We start from the raw sequence: 19,665 nt of genomic DNA, 5'->3' as shown, positions 1-19,665 counted from the left end.
TAAGGTTCTTAGTGGTATCCGAACTTCTGTCGACTAAAGCTCTAGGGAGTAGAGACATAATCGCTTTAGAGAGTTGGAAATCGGAATCTAAATTCCTGAACCTCTTTCCATTTTCTGATTAAATTCATTAAGCTGCCTAAGAAAGAAAAGCTCTCCCTCGGATGAACTGAATCTGATGTTGCAGGCTTTTCCTTTGTTTGCCGCTGTGAAACTTGACTACTTAGGGATGTGTTTGTGGGAATGAGTGGCTGGCAAATACAAACATATTTATATTAGAAGATTAGGTAGAGAGATCATCTCTGGAGACCATCACGAGCATTAAAACATAAAAATTTACTACATCAAGACTTACTTTCGAATTTAACTTCTGCGGATGCGAACGGAGAGAGGGAGAAACGCCTACGGGGAAAGTTCATAGCTGCAAAGAAGGATCGGAGCTTTTACAGCATATTTTATAGTTTCGCCACCTATTCTACTCTAAGCTCAAAAAAAAGACACGGTATTTTCAGATGCATCAAATTTAAAATTATATAGTAAGTTTGTAATTCCCTATTATCGCATTGCATATTAGACATTTCAATAAAGGCCTTTGTAGTAGGAATTCAACAGAGTTAGCTAATCATTTCGTCAATAGTGACGTCTTAATTTAGTGTACTAACTCACACGCAAACAAACAAATCAACTAATAAACTAAACTAAACTATAACTAGTCAGGTCATAAGTATTGTCACACAGTAAAAACTTTTCCTTTTGGAATGCTGGCCACAAAAAAGTTTATTGAATTCGAATTTCGAATTGTTCATGAAAATAAAAATGTATACTTTTAGAATTTTACTCATTTTTAAATATGGACGCTTAAAGAAAACCTTGTTGCAGTTATTGCGTTGCATCGTTGCGGTTACGCGCCAATTAAAATTTTTAACATACCGAAAAATTTGAATATAACCAAAAGATTCGTTTATCGTACCATCAAACGATACAATGAAGACTCTAGTGTAGATGACAGGTCAAGAAGTGGTCGCCCTCGGTCTGTTAGGACTCCAGCAGTGATAAAAGCTGTGAAGGCGCGAATTCAAAGAAATCCCAAACGTAAGCAGAAACTGTTGGCCCTTCAGATGGGGTTAAGTAGAACCACGGTGAAAAGGGTGTTAAATGAAGACTTAGGGCTTCGGGCATATCGAAGAAAAACAGGACATCGTTTAAATGCTCGTCTAATGGACCTGAGACTGAAGAGATTCCGCGCTTTGTTGAAGTGGTACGCGGGAAAAAAATATCAGGAAATTCTTTTTTCGGATGAAAAAATTTTTACCGTAGAAGAGAGCTACAACAAACAAAATGATAAGGTGTACGCACACAGTAGTGAAGAAGCGAGCAACCGTATTCCGCGTGTCCAACGAGGTCATTTTCCATCCTCGCTCATGGTATGGTTGGGAGTTTCTTATTGGGGCTTAACAGAGGTACATTTTTGTGAGAAAGGTGTAAAAACGAATGCAGTTGTGTATCAAAATACAGTCCTGACGAACCTTGTGGAACCTGTTTCTCATACCATGTTCAATAACAGGCACTGGGTATTCCAACAAGATTCGGCGCCAGCTCATAGAGCGAAGAGCACACAAGACTGGCTGGCGGCGCGTGAAATCGACTTCATCCGGCACGAAGACTGGCCCTCCTCCAGTCCAGATTTGAATCCGTTAGATTACAAGATATGGCAACACTTGGAGGAAAAGGCGTGCTCAAAGCCTCATCCCAATTTGGAGTCACTCAAGACATCCTTGATTAAGGCAGTCGCCGATATTGACATGGACCTCGTTCGTGCTGCGATAGACGACTGGCCGCGCAGATTGAAGGCCTGTATTCAAAATCACGGAGGTCATTTTGAATAAACTTTAGTGTCATAAGAATCTATGTTTTGTTAAGTTCATTTTGGTATAGGAATGGTTACATAATGAATAAACTTGTTTCAATTATTTTACATTAAACATGTGACAGAATTTATGACCTGACTAGGTATTTAAGCTGTTCATTTCTAACATCATTTTGTGAAACTCCTGAAAATACTGACATGATGACCAGGGATGGTGACCACGAAAACTGTAAAGTATTCGAAACGTTATCTATATATATATAAAAATGAATTGCTGTTCGTTAGTCTCGCTAAAACTCGAGAACAGCTGGACCGATTTGGATAATTTTGATTTTTAATTATTAGTGGAAGTCCAGAGAAGGTTTAAAAGGTTTAAAATAAATATGAAAATGCTCGGAATTAAATAAAAATAACAATATAGTTTTTCCTTTGATGTCCCCCCCATCGGACGGATTCCTTTTGTTTGTTTTAAGTTTATTTTATTTTATTTATCGATTGAGGCACTACGAAGTCTGCCGGGTCAGCTAGTAAGCAATATAATGACAATAAAAACCCGGACGCTGAGGGTGCAAGACCGTCGTCAGATTGAGGCACTTGAAATATGGCGTTGAAGACGTCTCCTCAGAATTCCATGAACCGCGTACCAAAGTTTCGATCCTGAAAGAGCTCAACATCAAGGAGAGACTATCGTCAGCAGTCCAAACGCGAATCCTCAAGTTCTTCGGGCACATCACTCGTAATGAGGACTCCTTTAAGCGGCTGGTAGTGCAAGGGAAAGTCGAGGGCAAAATATCTCGCGGACGATCTCCATCACGATGGACCTCATAAAATCTGACTCACACCAACATAAATGAGTGCTCTCACTCTTCGAAACACCGTGCCACATGGCGTCGCATCCCAAGAGCATCGGTATCGCAGGATTCGACTGATGCATGACCACGACCACTCTATCAAGAGTATACGACTACTAAGAAGAAAAAAACCCGAGATCCAACCGTAAAATATTTGATGCTGAATGACATGTTGAATATATTTTTTCATACTGCATCCTTTGCCTTAAGATCAATCATTATAAGCCTATTTATATTCACACAATCCTGAATGATACGTACTTCATTAGAGTACGTAATAAACACGGTATTTCCCCGAAGGCTATGGGCCCCTCTTGGCCGTGAGGATATATCCACCTTGCTATCGGGCCAAGGGTAAACGCGTCAATTACGAACAAAACGAGCCTTAAAAGATAATGAGAAAGCTGCTGAACTCATAAGAATTGTTTAATTTGATGAAAATATGTGTACATTACGCTTGTATTTCTTGTTTGAGAAAAATCTTTGTATAAGGCTTTATATAAATGCTGATATTTACCAGCACACTTCATGAGCAAGACTCTAAGAATAAACGAATACTACTACCACTTAACTTACTACTACTCCGTAACTATAGACCGCGGCTTGGCTCTACCACAGAAATTGCTGAAGTCCATGGGAGACGGTAACCACTCATCACCAGGTGGCCTGTATGCTCGTCTGCCTACAAGGGCAATAAAAAAATACTGAAACAGAAAATTGTAAATTTTTTATTTTATTTTATTTTGTACGTAGTGTTATCTCGTACAGTAATACATTCCGGTTCGAAGGGGGATCAGCTATTGGACAACACAATTAAGACCTAGAAAACCTCATGTCTCAAGGTGGGTGGCGGTATTCACGACGCGTATCTATCTACCGACTCCGGCAACTGTTAACATCAGATGCGGCGTCAACTCGTTCATACAATATACAAAATAAATTATCTTTCTAAGTGACGATTATACTTATATTTTTAAGTAAGATTCCAACCAATTATTTTACAAAAACCAAAAAAAATGGAGCGTATTTTTCTGTGAGATCTAAACATTCTCAGATGTGTAAACCAAATTATGTAGTGTATTACTGGTGGTAGGACCTCTTGTGAGTCTGCACGGGTAGGTACCACCACCCCGCCTTTTTCTGCCGTAAAGCAGCAATGCGTTTCGGTTTGAAGGGTGGGGTAGCCGTTCCAATTATACTGAGACCTTAGAACTTATATCTCAAGGTGGGTGGTGCATTTACATTGTAGATGTCTATGGTCTCCAGCAACCACTTAACACCAGGTGGGCTATGAGCTCGTCCAAGAATCTAAGCAATAAAAAAAAAAAGAAAAAAAAATGCTTGCTTATAGCAATGATGTAAAATATTTTTGCCCCGCCGTGGACAGGAAAGAACGGCTCGACTACTAAATGCGAATTCGGCCACTAAATTAATCCTCAATTCATTTCTAATCATGAGTAACTCTCAAAAACTTAAAAAGCTAAAACCATTTAAACACAATTTAGAATAAAATTGGAAAAAGCTCGCCGGTCGAGAGTCTTCATAGCTTCATCGTTTTTTACTGAACTCAAAAGAAAATTGACTTCGTCCGTCTTTCTCCATCATTACTCTTTAATTCGACCGACGCGAACTCCTGAACATTTTCATAATTTTAACAGCCTATTACAAGGTTAATGTGATTAAATATGATCGCAGATATAAATTGTTACTAACATTAATAGATTTTTATTGAACTAGAAAGATGGGCTGACGACCCACCTAGCTTTAAGCCGAAGCCCACAAACGTAAATATTGACATTTATCTTGTGACATTAGTCGAAGTATCAATAATATGGGTAATGACATATTCGGATCACAGCCAAAAATGCCGTCACCACGATCATTGCATTAGTGATTCGTATGTTAGTAGCAATGTCCTACCTCATTCCGTAGATATCATAATTAGGAAAGTCGGTTGCAATACTAGGTTCGCAAACTTTTAAATGGGTGCCACTATCTTTTTTGGAACTGACATAGAATCCCGAGATCCCCTCCGCCAAGAGGGTTACTGGTGGTAGGACCTCTTGTGAGTCCACGCACTTAGGTACCACCACCCCGCCTTTTTCTGCCGTAAAGCAGCAATGCGTTTCGGTTTGAAGGGTGGGGTAGCCGTTTCAATTATACTGAGACCTTAGAACTTATATCTCAAGGTGGGTGGTGCATTTACATTGTAGATGTCCATGGGCTTCAGTGACCACTTAACACCAGGTAAACTATGAGCTCGTCCACCCATCTAAGCAATAAAAAAAAGAGAGCTTGCTGTTTATGACTTCCCTTCCATCTATAGAGACGAACGTCACTGAAAAGCAAAAGGTATTCAACAGACCTACTAAGGGATTCTCTTGCACTTTTTGTCCGGCACAGAACTCAGAAAAAATGGGAGTCAGCACAGTAATCAAACTTTATACTGCCGCAATGCTTAAAGACAAAAGTCTTCAACGCTTGCTTGCTACCGGTTATGACATATGGCGCTGAAACGTGGACATTGACCGCAAGTCTGGTCGGTAAGTTCAATGTCATTCAGCGTGCTATGGAAAGGAGTTTCTTTGATGGATCGGGTCAGAAATGAGGGAATCCGTCAAAGAACCAAAGTAACCGACATAGCCCTAAATATTAGCAAGCTAAGTGGCAATGGGCCGGATATACGTGTCGCCGAACCCATGGTCGATGGAGCAGACGCATTCTGGACTGGAGACCACGTACCGGTGGGCGCAGTGCTAGGCGTTCCCCTGCCCGGTGGACCGATGACACTTGTAGCGATATGCTAGAGAAGATTGGATGGTGGAGGATCGTTCATTATGGCGGACTATGAGAGAGGCATACATCCAGTACCGGAAAGATACAGGCTGATGATGATGATACAGCCACAAAGCATTTAAGCGTCTTGGTTTAAAGTATGGTACAGTCATTATACACAATTATGATTGAGTGCCCAAATATCGCGGGTCGTGGGTCCAATAACAACTTAGAAAATGTACTAGAAACTAATATAAGCTGTTACAATCCCGTTTCCCTGTTGCTTCAATAAACAATAAATTAAACAATGCGACATGGAAACCATCACTTTGAAGTATCGTTTCTTTACCTCATAAAGATGTTTGGTTGGGGTGACTGGCTTCACAAGGCGATCTTCATATCGGCCATAAATACATATAATATTGAAAAATAAAATCCTAACGAGAAATTGCTTTTTGTGCATTTTTTTATTGCATGCATAGGTGGACGAGCTTACAGCCCACCTGATGTTAAGTGGTTACCGGAGCCCATAAACATCTACAACGTAAATGCCGCCACCCACCTTGAGATATAAGTTCAAAGGTCTCAGTATAGTTACAACGGCTGCCCCACCTTTCAAACCCAAACGCATTACTGCTTCACGGCAGAAATAAGCAGGGCGGTGGTGCCTACCCGTGCGGACTCACAAGAGGTCCTACCACCAGTAAAAAACTGTCAAACTGAGTCCCATATTTATGTTTAGCTTATAGTCTCCAGTTATCATTCAACACCAAGTGGCTTGCGAAATTATCTGCACGTATATGACAAAAACCAGCACGCCAAAATACATGGGGTTGAGAAATTATAACACAATCATTATAGTCTTCGAGTATAAAATTAAATAAGTATTCATAAACATGTGAACGAGCCTTAAAGCTTCTCAGAAGCTTTCAAAACGGTCTTTTGTTTACATTATTTAATGGCGCCTGATGTCGGTACACCGTCCGTTTGTTTCCTTATTAGGAAATTCTCTTATTTGTTCGACGATTGAGTGTTTACGAACCCGAGTTGTTTTGTAGCGTATTGTGATTCGTTCATTCATAACTACCTTCCTATCTACCTACCCTCCTTTTGTTTTTTTAATGTAACTAATTATGACTAGCTATGTTCGCGTCGCCGGAGGACCGATATGTTCCATGCATCTTAGAGATTGAGCCAATCCCATCCGCAATCCGCAGTTAGAACCTTAATCGACAGTGTACTAAAATAAATTACCACTTACGTAATGATTCTAGAAGTAACTGGCCGCCCACATTGTTCCCTGAATACTACGACGCGTCCTGTAGTCAGGTTTGATAATGATGTTGGCATTAGACGCCCAGGGAGGTCAAGGAAGTTTGAAACACAGGGAAGGAAGGAAGTTTCACGATAAAAATCAATGCGAAAAACCCTCTGTCGTTGCGGCTGCACACTGCGTCCTAGCACCAATTATTACGCAAATTTATTAATTTAGTCGCAATAAGTTTTATAATTTGTCCTTACTCCTTACTGAGGAATAATATGTAAAGGAATTTTTGATGGACTTGAAATGTTTCCTTGTTCGCGTAAAAGTCTGTAATGATGCTAGATACAGTCTGTAAAAGCATACATGAAAATCTTTTTTCCGTCGTTCATTGTTGCCTAGGAATACAGCCTTCCAGAGTTCACTTGTATCGATAATGAGCAGAACTAAAATTCTATTACTAAAAACTCATGTTGTGGACTTGGCTATCACAATTCTGAATCGCGCTAACAACCTTTCCTAGATTAGCTTGCATATAACATTCAGACTATCTCGATCTACCGAGCAAACACACCCGCTCAATGAAAGATCTTTCTCGTATATGTTGCTTCCTCTAAATTCCTCCAAAAATGTTATTAAATCCATAAGTCCGGCAACATTGTCCGGATAATATATTATACGGGAAAAATAAAAATACTTTCAGACCGTAAATCATTTCGGAAAACATTTTCTCGTTCAAAAGGTTGTAGATGACTAAGATTATGAAAAAACTACGTTGTCCAGAGTTTATTTATGTCATCTGTTCACACATGAATCAAAGGCCTCGATTTCTTTGAAATTATGGCTGTCGCATCTCTCAAACCTGAAGTAGCTTCGCAACAATATTGAAGTGGCTTCGTGTAATAAAAGCAAACACGAAATTAATAACTCGATCTAAATATCGGTGTCTTCAACACGTTCCGGCACGAAGCTGACCTGGTCACACGAAGCGCCGTTTATAAAATATGGATATTCCTGGATAGGTACGTGCTTCGTATCGCCCTCGGCCATCACTGCAAGATGCAGTTCATGCCGCGTTTCTAGGGCAGACGTTTATTGTGAACGAATATCTAGCAGCAAAGGTGATGCGTTCTGAATACATTTCATTTTTAAAAATACTTTACGAGCTCGACGATGAAGAAGTAGCTTTATGTGACAAATAAAACCTGACAAATTTTTATTCCGTTTTCTTTACAGCTTTGGAATCAGTTTGGGTTTGTTCAGATTTCTTGGTTCTTGGCCGCGGTCTCGCTTATGAAGAACTGGTATTTTTGTGTGTACAGGGTTCAAGTGTCAATGATATTGCATAAAGGCATCCAATTCTTCGAACAAGAATACACGATTGCTTGGCGAACACTATTGTTTGTTTGGTCTTTTCTCATCAGGCCTTGCCAATTCACAATGCCATCAGCGATACATAGGCGGCACTGAAAATTTCGGGAATTAACGAAGTGACACAACATTACTATTTAAAAATGTATTTATTGCTTTTCGAAGTATTCTCCGCGAAATTTGACACATTTTTCCATACGATGGAACCAATCATTGAAACAACCATTCCATTCGGAAGTTGGGGTCTCCAAAATGGCCGTTTTGTAGGCGTCCACAGCTTCTTCAGGTGATGAAAATCTCTGTCCACGGAATTTATTCTTTATTTTAGGGAAAGTATAGAAACCATTAGGGCTTAGGTCGGGGCTGTACGGCGGATGGTCTAATAATTCTATGTTTTCTTGCTCCAAAAACTCTTTTGTACTGTGCGCGGTGTGAGAACTCGCATTGTCGTGATGGAGGATGATGCGGCGGTTGCAGTTCTCTTTACGGAGTTCAGAAACGACCTGTGGCAAACAAATGCTAGCATACCATTCTGCATTAACCGTTCTTTGTCCCTCAAGAGGAATAGTCGTAACATGGCCGGTTTTGGAGACAAACGTGGCCACCATTTTTTTTGCAACACTCCGTGAACGAACAATTTTTGTTGGCTTTAACTCATTTTCGAACACCCAAACTCGTGACTGGTTTTTTGTTTCGGGTTCGTACGCGTATATCCAGGATTCGTCACCTGATACAATGTTGTATACAGCATTTGAGGATCCTACGTGGAATCTTTCGAGAGTTCTGACGCACCAAGTAACGCGAGCCGCTTTTTGCTCTTCACAGAGCGAATGCGGTATCCATCGGGAAAACAACTTTTTTACACCTAATTGTTCATGCAAGATTATTTGTATTTGACTCATGCCAATGTCTAAAGTTGCCTGAATTTCGCGGTATGTCACATGTCGATCTTCCTCAATCAGCTTACGCACAGCATCAACGTTTTCTTGGGTGACTGCAGTTTTGGACGACCTTGACGGGGATCATCACTGAGCTTGACACGTCCACGTTGAAACTCAGCAAACCAGCGATAAATTGTGGTTTTGGATGGGGCTTCATCACCAAATGCAGAAATCATCCGGCCAACACACTGTTTTTGTGTTAAACCACTTCGAAAGTCATAATAAATCATCGCTCTTGAATTTTCTCGAGTCAATTCCCTTTTCTCAACGACTAAACAAGTTTGACAAAACCTCGTGACAAGACCGAGAATCTTTTTTTAAATAAATAAATGGTATTCGATTTTTAAAACCAAGGAGTTTTCAATTAAAAATATTTTAATATGACAGGAACAGTGGAAATATTCCATTCCCGATACTTTTAGTGTAGCCATCGTAAAGTGATAGAAATTTACAATACTAATGACAGATCCGAGCAACTTCTGCTTCGTGCCTTTTCTGAAGCCTCGTTCAAGTTCTTAAATTAATACTGATCGACGGTAATCTTTGACAATAGCTAGGGCAGTCTTCATAAAATAATGCGAATATTGACACCTTGTATGAGAACTACAAGGCGAATACCTTATTTTATTATCTAGTCCTGACCATTGTCATTTATGATCGACGCCGTATGCACTAAAAAGCAAAATTTGTCGGAAATCTCAGGGGACCAATCTGTCAGACGGTGACGTGGTGAATTTTTGTAATTCTGAACTTCAATACCTGATATTTCTTACAAATATCATTAGGGCGATTAGAATGTTTTAGCGGCCTACAATTATGTACGCATAATATGGCCAATTGGTACATCATCTTTTTTTTTATTGCCCTTAGCAGGCAAGCAGTAGGCAGACGAGCATACGGCCCAGCTAATGGTCAGTGGTTACCGTCGCCCATGGACTTCAGCAATGCCAGGGGCAGAGCCAAGCCGCTGCCTACCGCTTAATACTCTCCACAAGCTTCGTTTGAAGAAGGACATGTCATAGCGCTCATGTCATGTCATAGCATAAGGAAACACCGTAGAGGGGAGCTCATCCCATAGCCGGATGGTACGTGGCAAAAAAGGTCTCTGGAAACGCACTGTGGATGACCGCAGTGGCTCTAGGTAGTATGGATGAACTCTACTCCGGTGGCGGGCGGTGCGATGGTAAAAACGAGATGCCGGTATCATCTCGAACAATTCCTCAGAGCACTTATCCTAATTAATTGATTGATTGATTGAAAATTCTTTATTGCACAAAAACATTGTACAAAGGCCAACTTAACGCCATGCAAACATTCTCTTCCAGTTAACCCTCGTTGTTGAAGTGAAAGATTCAAGAATCATCTTAATCGCAGTTAATTAAATACGGATGCTCAGATTGCACATTATCCCGTGTAAACACAACACTCTCATTGTACAAGTCTAACATTAACAAAATCTCATAAAACAGAAAATCTATTATCATTTACCCAGTCCAAGCTTGATACTTTTCTTGTGAGTGGCCAATAAACTGGCCGGCTCATAAGTACCATTTAGAGATATGGACTCGCTAAATAAAAATAGAATAGGCCATTGTCAAGTTCCGTGAGCTGTGTTGCAGAAAACACTAGTAACTGGTTCCGGGTGAAACTGGTGAACTCTACTCCGGCAGATAATGGTAAGGCAATGGATGTTCCCTTTTTCGATATTACGTTAAGTACTCACAATTGACTACAATATGATTCAGCAGAACGCACTTCAAGCCTTAGGTTGAGCTTCGTTAGGCGCTTGAGGTTTCAAGTTCAAGTCGTTTAAAATTGCGAGTTTAGAAAAATGCCATCTCAGCTATGAACAGTGAGGATTGTATAAATAAATTATTTCCTTCAATATTTTTCTATATATTTTGCGATTTATGTGCAGATTATAACTAAATCCGATATAAAGTAATGAAATGTTGTCGAAAAATGAATTTCGGGATACTATCCTTGACTAAATAACATCAAAAATCATTCGCACCTTGTCTGAAGGTTTGCTCAACACAATACAATATCGTAGCGCTGAGAAAACCTTTTCCTAAAATATTTTTATTTCATTAAAAAGACCTATCTTATCGGTGTTGAATTTTACTTATCTGGGTTCACTATGTTCTTAAATTGTATTTGACCGTTTTATTTGCGAAATGTATCTTATATTATATAATTTACTGTACTTTTAAATTGTAACATAAAATGGTAGTCACCTGCTGTCACATTACCTACTAAATAATTTATTTAATGAATTAAATGCATACACAATGATAGTTCAAACATTTACCTACCAAAAAATCACATGATTCGTCCAATTGCAACGTTCACAGTGTCCGAAGTGCCGTCACTTTAATACAATAGTAATGTTTAATCAACAAAAACAGTTTGTCTAATATAACAAAGGTCACGTTATCACACTTTAGCATCGAGCGAGCGACCACGTTGATCACATAATGAAACGAAAAAAAAATCACATTGACAGATAAAAAACGCGCGAACGCATGTTTTGACATGTAATGTTGTTTTTTTTTTTCTCGATTTATCAAAGGTATTTAAAATCGAAATTCCCAACGCCCGGCTATTTGTACGGCGGGATGCGACCGTGCCCGGGAGATCCCGCGGGTTTCAGAGGCTGACTCTGGCTCGGCGACCGATCGAAGCTACGTACGCTGCTCCTCCCCCTCTTGCGTAACTCGTGTTCGTGTATTCGTATTCCTTAATCTTCTATTAGAAACAAAAAAAAATCCCAAATACTTTATTGGAAACAAATATAATGTTTAAATTATTTTTTTGTTAATAACACAACAAATATACTTTTGAATTTTCAATAATTATAAAACTAATTAACTATAAATAAAAGACAAATGTAGATAAAAAGCCAAATCATGTAATTAAAAAAATTAAAAAATATATTAACAAAAATAATATTATGTAGCTTCTATCTATGTTCATCTTTAGGGATCTGTTCACTTGCTTAAATGCGCATGCGTGAAACGAAAAGCCGATCTGAAACACAACCAAATTTACCATATACAAGCAAGAGACGGCTTATACTTTCAAAAGCATCGGTGTTCACTCCATTTGTTGTCTAGGCACGTTCGTATGAAGGAAAAACGTAGGAAAACTTATATCGAATTATTCGTTCACATGTTACTTGAAAAAGTTTGTTTTTGTAATGCTCCTCCATCAATGGCCATGGGAAAAAAACCTTAACAATTCGAAAAATATTGTTATGAAGCAACCAATTCCCACTACGAGCCATCTCGCATTGCTACTTAAAAACTAGAAGTTAATAGTATTTGGTAATAACTTAACCACCTCATTCTCAAATGTGACATACACTTGGAGATTGTCTCACAGCAAATTACTGATTAAAATATAGGTTGGGCAGTCTATCAGCAATATTCTACTATGCTAAATAGTACAATTGAGTTTGAAGCGCTTGTCTTTGTGTAGCATTCGTTGACATAATAAATAAAATAATAATAAATAAATATTTACTAACAATCACGCCACGTTAACTGTTCCCGTGATAAGTTCGTAAAGAACTTGTGTTACAGGTACCAGATAACGGAAATAAATGTAAGATTTTTATTATACACATACATATATTTAATATACATCCATAACCCTGGAAAATACATTTATATTTATCATACAAATATCTTCCCTTTGCGGGATTCGAACCCGCGACCCCCTTATGTAGTGACCATGTCACTTACCACTACACCAGACGGCCGTTATATATAAAAGTATTCTGCCAACCGCTGTCTAATAAAAAAATTTAAAATAAAACATTAGCGTTTCCATGCATTACAAGAACTTAAAAGGTCGGGCTGTTTGTTTGACTTTGAATTTCATCTTTACGATAAGACGATTTCAGGCTTTTAGACGCGGTGCAAGATACGAAATTATGTGAATAGTTTCCTTTTGTTAATTGAGTGTTTCTTTACATTCAATTGTGTAATAGCGATGGTTTATTGACTGTTTATCATCTGTGATACTGCACAAATGTGGAAAAATGAAACAAAGTCGCTGGACGTCGCTTCTCGGGCTCTTTCAAAAAGTCCACTAGACTTTCAATAAATAATCACTATTTTACTGAGACTCTATTTCATCCCAATTATAGTAGTAACAACCACGAGTCTACCACCGATTCGGTATATAATATGGCCACAAAGACGAAACGGCGGGAAATGCATCACTCACACTTTTAGCACGCAAGTACTCATCTGATGCCGACTCAAAATTTCAAAATTTCTTCACCATTGTAACCTTTGAGTACTACTACCAGGAGTCTTATGTTTATCTAATTATACAGAGAAACAAAATTGGAAAATTGAAAGTAATTACTCACAACTCAGGATTTAGATTAGTTTTATGCCTTACAATTTCTTTTTGTCTTGTTATTAAATTGTTTCTCAGATAGGTGGAATAAAAAGGGTTTTTGTAAAGTTTTTCATAAAAATAACACTAGGTACTAAACAAAATAATTTTTTTTGTTAACAAACATAGATATCTCAGTTATATAAAGATACCTAGAATCAACACAAACAATTGACTGGTTTGCGCCTTAGATACATCTGCATGCTCTTACAAATTAATTTCAACACACACATACATACTTTGCACTGAAAAATACTTTAATATGGTATTCAAACTCTCAAAACTCTCTTAATGCCTGCGCAATTAACTATTAAAAGGTCAATGTGTTTGCTTAAAAATGAATCTAAATAGTTACACATAAGTTCGGTTTTACTTTGTCACTTAAGCTAACGTAGGTAACAGTCTTGATATTATTCAGAGGGCTGAATTGTGTTTACGTTCGGCCATGAATACAAAGATGACACGAAAGAGTATTTAGACGACTTGTAATATATTGATAAATGAGTTAATAATGTATTAAGATAAACCGTTATAGTATCGCTGACGTTAATTGCGTATCGGATTCTGTAATAATAGACAAAATACCTGCGTGTGAATGATGATATGAGAGAGAAAGTAATGAGTGTGAAGCTAACGGCTGATAGAAGAGAATGGAAGAGAAAAATTAGCTGTTCCGACCCCAATTATTCCCCCCTCCCCCTCAATTATACCCCAATCATTTTACAATAAAACGATTTTTTCTTACACTATTTTTAATTCAAATTTATTAAAATTTATTTTCTATTTTTTAGTTGGACTTTCTATAAAAGCGTATATTTTTAGTTTTTTTAAACTATTATTTATGTATATAACAGAATCTTTCGACATAATTTTAATGATTTCAAGACGTGCAACTTTGAAAATTTGGACACGCATTAAATACCGAAGACAGGGAAATAATTACATAACTTCGCTCTGATAGATTATCTTATAAAGCCGAAACCAGTAGGTGTATAGGTAGTGGACCGATATCGATAAGAAATAAAAAAGATGAAATCAATTGTTAGTTCGGTTTGCTATTATAGTCTGTTTATTTTAGTTTTTAAACTACAAATATTTCTGTTTGACTTTAGATGACTTGTACGAATAAATGAACTTAAAAGGGTAATTAGTATTTAATAAAATTATGAAGACATGAGAATATTAAGAAATGTTATAGTGTCGACTATGATCGCCCGCCGTCTCTGCGGCCCAAATATCTAACAGTGAAGCATTCTTCCTGGTCCGCCCACCAATAAACCTTTCTGTTGATAGTACAGTTTATGTTACGTAAACTCATATACATTTTATTGACTGTACTTAAGCTTGTGATTCCGAGAGTTTGCTTCTATGGAGCCGCTAGTAAAACGTTGAAACTAGCAACGACCGCTTCGAGCCACCGCAGTAGCGTTGTATTACGATGCATCTCGATGTACGTCATCAATACAAATCAATAAATCTGACTGTTTCAATTTTAATAAGACAAGGCTCGTCCTGTGTCGTGGTAGTCGTTATTGAACACGTATCTATATATTAATACGTGAAGCAAAAACTTTGTATCTCTTTTTACGAAAATTGCGCGGACGGAGGAGTATGAAATTTCCCACACTTATAGAGAATATAGAGAAGGAGTGCAGAATGCAATAATTTTTTTTAAGTATATGCACAAAAACTACATTAAATAAAAAAAACATTACACATACTACCATATACTTGACACACACACATATACATATATTGCATATAGTCTCTGGTAAAATTGAGAATAGATTAATATTGTTTATCTTTAATATTATTTGTCTCCAGTGTAGTCTTGGCAAAATCTGTGATTATACAAATATAATAGTCTTTGACAATAGAACCATAATAATATTCAAACATATAATTTCTATTAATTATATTATAGTCGAATTTGGACTACTGCGGGACCACTAGTTCTTAAAATAGTCACAACAAATACATCGGACGTTAAATTACAAGCAAACGACCATAATTAAATCATACCTCCGCCTGAAATACCTCAAACAAAACCTCGACTCGACTTAATCATTTATTCCTTTAACCTAATACCCCGCCCTTTGTGACTTAGTTTATTTAGCAGTGAAAGTCAGGCAGTTCCGAGAGCTGGCGTTCTCCGTGTCATTAACAATTCTGACGCAATGCTAACAAGCCGACCGACGTAAGCACTCATGTACACACCGCACGTTACATACAGATGTGTTCAGAAAGGTTCAAGACAAATTCACGGGCGTTTTCACCAAGCTACACTAAAAACCACTGTAGGTTTCCGGAGATCAGAGAGGTATTAACTGTCTTGATGGTAAGACAATTGTCTTATGACAAACGAGACTAAAAATCTGTCATAAAATAAATAATAGTTTATAAAAACTAACAAAATACGCTTTTATAGAAAATCCATCTAAAAAATAGGAAAATAGATTTGAATTAAAAATAGTGTAAGAAAAAGTGATTTTATTGTAAAAAAAATGTGGGATGCCTTTCAGGATATTATCAAAATAATCCTTCTACTCATATCTGTTCATAAAATATTTATAACTACTACATATATGCAAATTTATTAAAATTTATTTTCAATTTTTAGTTGGTTTTCTATAAAAACGTATTTTGTTAGTTTTTATTATTAATTATTTTTAATTTTTTAGTTGAATTTCAATTTTTTCATTATTTTTTTTTAATATTGAATTGTCATCGGTCTTTAATAAGTTTCGAGTTAATCCGACGTTTTGAAGGGGGTCAAAATCATGTTCAAAGATTACGTTACATACATCGTCTGAAGCTAATAAAAGCGTATTAATTAATAGGTTACTGGTATATCACTCTAGTGCGCCTCTGAAGAGTAAGATTATAACAGCCACTGGTTGGCGGTGTGTCGCATCCCGACCCAGCTGGCTGATTCTGACCCAGCGCGGTATTCCGGAATAACAACAGCACCGCGGCCGCCGTACCAAGACAGCCAATAATCCAAAACCTTCGTTTCGCGTCCAAGGCTTTTTTTATTGCCTTGTAGGCAGACGAGCATACGGCCCACCTGATGGCGAGTGGTTACCGTCACTTATGGACGTCAGCAATGTCAGAGGCAGGGCTAAGCCGCCACCTACCGCTACCGTTAAATACTCTCCACAAGCCTCGTTTCAAGAAAAATATCATAGCACGAAAGATGTCATAGCGCTCGGAAAACACCGTGGAGGGAAGCTCATTCCAAAGCCGGATGGCACGTGGCAAAAAAGATCTCTGGAAACCCACTGTGGTCCAGGTAGTATGGATGAACTCTACTCCGGTGGTGGGCGATGCGATGATAAAAACGAGATGATGGTATCATCTCGAACAATTTCTCAGAGAACCGGCTCCGACAGCCAAGCGTCCTTGGGGTGAGCTACGCTATTTGGCTGCAGCGTTGACCGCGGTAACCTCCTTACCTCGCCCAGGCTCTGAACACAGGGAGATCAGAATATATTCACAATGTTATATGACCTATAAACTTTTTCGTAAAAGAAGATCTTTTCGAACTTAGAACAGAATGTTTATTCCATTCGATCCTCACAAATGACGATTCAGATCCGAACAATTAAAGACTGTGCTACCAGTTAAGCACATTTTGCGGGTCCGATTTTGGCTTTATTAAACGCTATTAATGTTTTTCTTGTTGTGGAAATCGATCTCCAGTCCCTTAAAGTACTAAAAAGTCGGCGAAGTCTAACGGATAAAGACATCCGGTATATTCGTATTTAGTGATGTACCGGTATTCGAATCCCGCTGGCAAGTACCAATTTTTCTAATACAATAGGTACTTATCAAATGTTCGCGATTGACTTCCATGATGAAGGAATAACATCGTGTAATCAAACCCGAAAAATTATAATTTCCGTAATTACTGGCGGTAGGAACTCTTACGAGTTCGCACAGGTAGGTACCACCACCCTGTCTATTTCTGCCGTGAAGCAGTAATTCGTTTGGGTTTGAAGAGCGGGGCAGCCGCTGTAACTATACTGAGACCTTAGAACTCATATCTCATAGTGGATGGCGGTATTTACGTTGTAGATGTCTATGGGCTCCAGTAACCACTTAACACCAGGTAGGCCGCAAGCTCGTCCACCCAATAAGCAATAAAAAATAAAATACAATATTGTAACTAAATTACAGTAGTCCTACCTAAATTTTAATAAAACTTAATTTTAATTTATCAACAAAGTATTGGAATAAAACAATTACGGCACACATTGACCTTGGCCACAATAGTAGGAATGTTATCTGTGTGTATTCTTTGTCTGCATATACTACGGTCTGCCCGAGCTCACAATAACAGACGGGTGTGAATAATTATTTCCTTTAGTAAGGTAGGTAGGTGAGCGTGACCTATTTTATCATTGTGTGATCTCGATACGAGCCAGATAAGAATGAACTGGTCTAAACAAGTTTCTGTCGGATTATTATTATTTTTATTGCTTAGAAGGGTGGGCGAGCTCAGAGCCCACCTGTTGTTAAGTGGATACTGGAGCCCATAGACATCTACAACGTAAATGCGCCACCCATCTTGGGTCTCTAAGGTCTTAATATAGCCCTGACGGCCCCATCCTTCAAACCGAAATGCATTACCGCTTCACGGCAGAAATGGGCAGAGTGGTGGTATCTACCCGTGTGGACTCACAAGAGGTCCAGCCATCAGTATATGGTGCTAGGACCGTATATTTTTAGGTACCACCGTAAATTTAACTACGTAATTTTAAACGAGGATTTTAATTTCAATTTTATAATTTTAAAACGCTATCTATGTTCCGCTTCCTTCTAGCTTCCACTAGATTTTCAGGGCGATATTTAAAGTTGCCACGATACACCCCTATTTCATATAACTAGGAGTTCCCCGCGATTGTACGCGGATTTAATTTAAAATTGTATAATTGTGAAGAGTTTATTATTTTAATCAAAAATTCAAAATTATTTACGATTATTCAGAAAGGAAAATCGTTGCCAACCCTCACTACAAATTTGCTACAATTTATTTAATAAAAATGTGGCAACCCTAAATAATACAAGACATTATATTAAAATTTGCAGAAACATGTTGAGCATAGACTATTGCCAGTAGCTTACTCTGGAATGCTAGGAATTTGTGTGGGTGATCAGGAAAATTATCGACTTTAAAAAAATACATCAACTATGTAATACATATATTAATTTAGATTACGAAAACTGAAACTAAATCGACTTAAAAATTGTATTTTGATGTGACAACGTCTTATAATTCGATGGAGCCGGCTGCACGCACGAAAAAACATGATTCATGCGGCGTTATCTCGCTCTGAGGCGTTACATTTAAAGCTTGAAGTGCAAGCGAGAGCGCGCAACGAGCGACAAAGAGGCACAATCGGCTTCCGCGTTCGGCAGCGTTCGACATCTGTGTCTCTCCTACTTGAGTGAGCGATGCATCCGCGTGGACAGCTGCGATACAATGATACATTTACATGTTTTCGTCAAGTATGAAGTTCAGTGAAAAATGATAGTGGTGTAAATTGTCCATACATAATATCTATCAAACAAATAAAATTAAAATTTTCTTTTGAAAAATGAAACCATTCCATCAGTATTTTCTTATGACGCTGTCACGTTCAACTGTCGTCAGTAAACCGACTTTACAGACAACCGATTTTTTTATTAATATTAGTAAAACCTCGCTTTCACGTCATTCATATAACACGTACGGATTCCATAGATAATACACATAAATTACGGATTCTTTGTAAACATTATACATAGTTTTTATTGCGAAATCGAAAATGTTTTAATCGTATCTAGTCGCGAAATACCATAGAGTTAATTTAATTCAATAGACCGCGTCATCTCGCACCGGATCGGGTCGGCAGAGTCCGACGTTCGCCAATTGATATTTCCTTTACAAACAATACATTATAGAATATGTTATCACGTTACATACTCCGTATAACCGGTGTTATTGAGTTCAGTGACATAGTATCAGTGATAAAAATAAAATTCATTTGTCGTTTCATGTAAATTCATTGAATACAATTTTTTTTTATTGCTTATATGGGTGGATGAGCTCACAGCCCACCTGGTGTTAAATAGTTACTGGAGCCCATGGACATCTACAACGTAAATGTGCCACTTTGAGATATAAGTTCTAAGTTAGAAAGTTTTAAA

The 19,665-nt window shown here is 38.0% G+C and overlaps 1 protein-coding gene across 2 annotated transcripts in view; it reads right to left on the bottom strand.

Moving 5' to 3' along the window:
* The window catches only part of LOC105843018 (uncharacterized), a 75,469-nt gene extending 63,751 nt beyond the window's left edge, over positions 1–11,718 (bottom strand). For both annotated transcript variants that reach the window (XM_021346289.3, XM_012697940.4), the window contains exon 1: positions 11,379–11,718. The gene's annotated coding sequence lies outside the window, so the exon portion shown is untranslated. The remainder of the gene's footprint in view (positions 1–11,378) is intronic.
* Between the last annotated feature and the right edge of the window lie 7,947 nt (positions 11,719–19,665).

This window comes from Bombyx mori, chromosome 8 (genome assembly GCF_030269925.1).
Source record: "Bombyx mori chromosome 8, ASM3026992v2".
Lineage (NCBI taxonomy): Eukaryota > Metazoa > Arthropoda > Insecta > Lepidoptera > Bombycidae > Bombyx > Bombyx mori.
The sequence above is the reverse complement of the archived record's forward strand: the minus strand, read 5'-3'. Positions and strand labels throughout refer to the sequence as shown.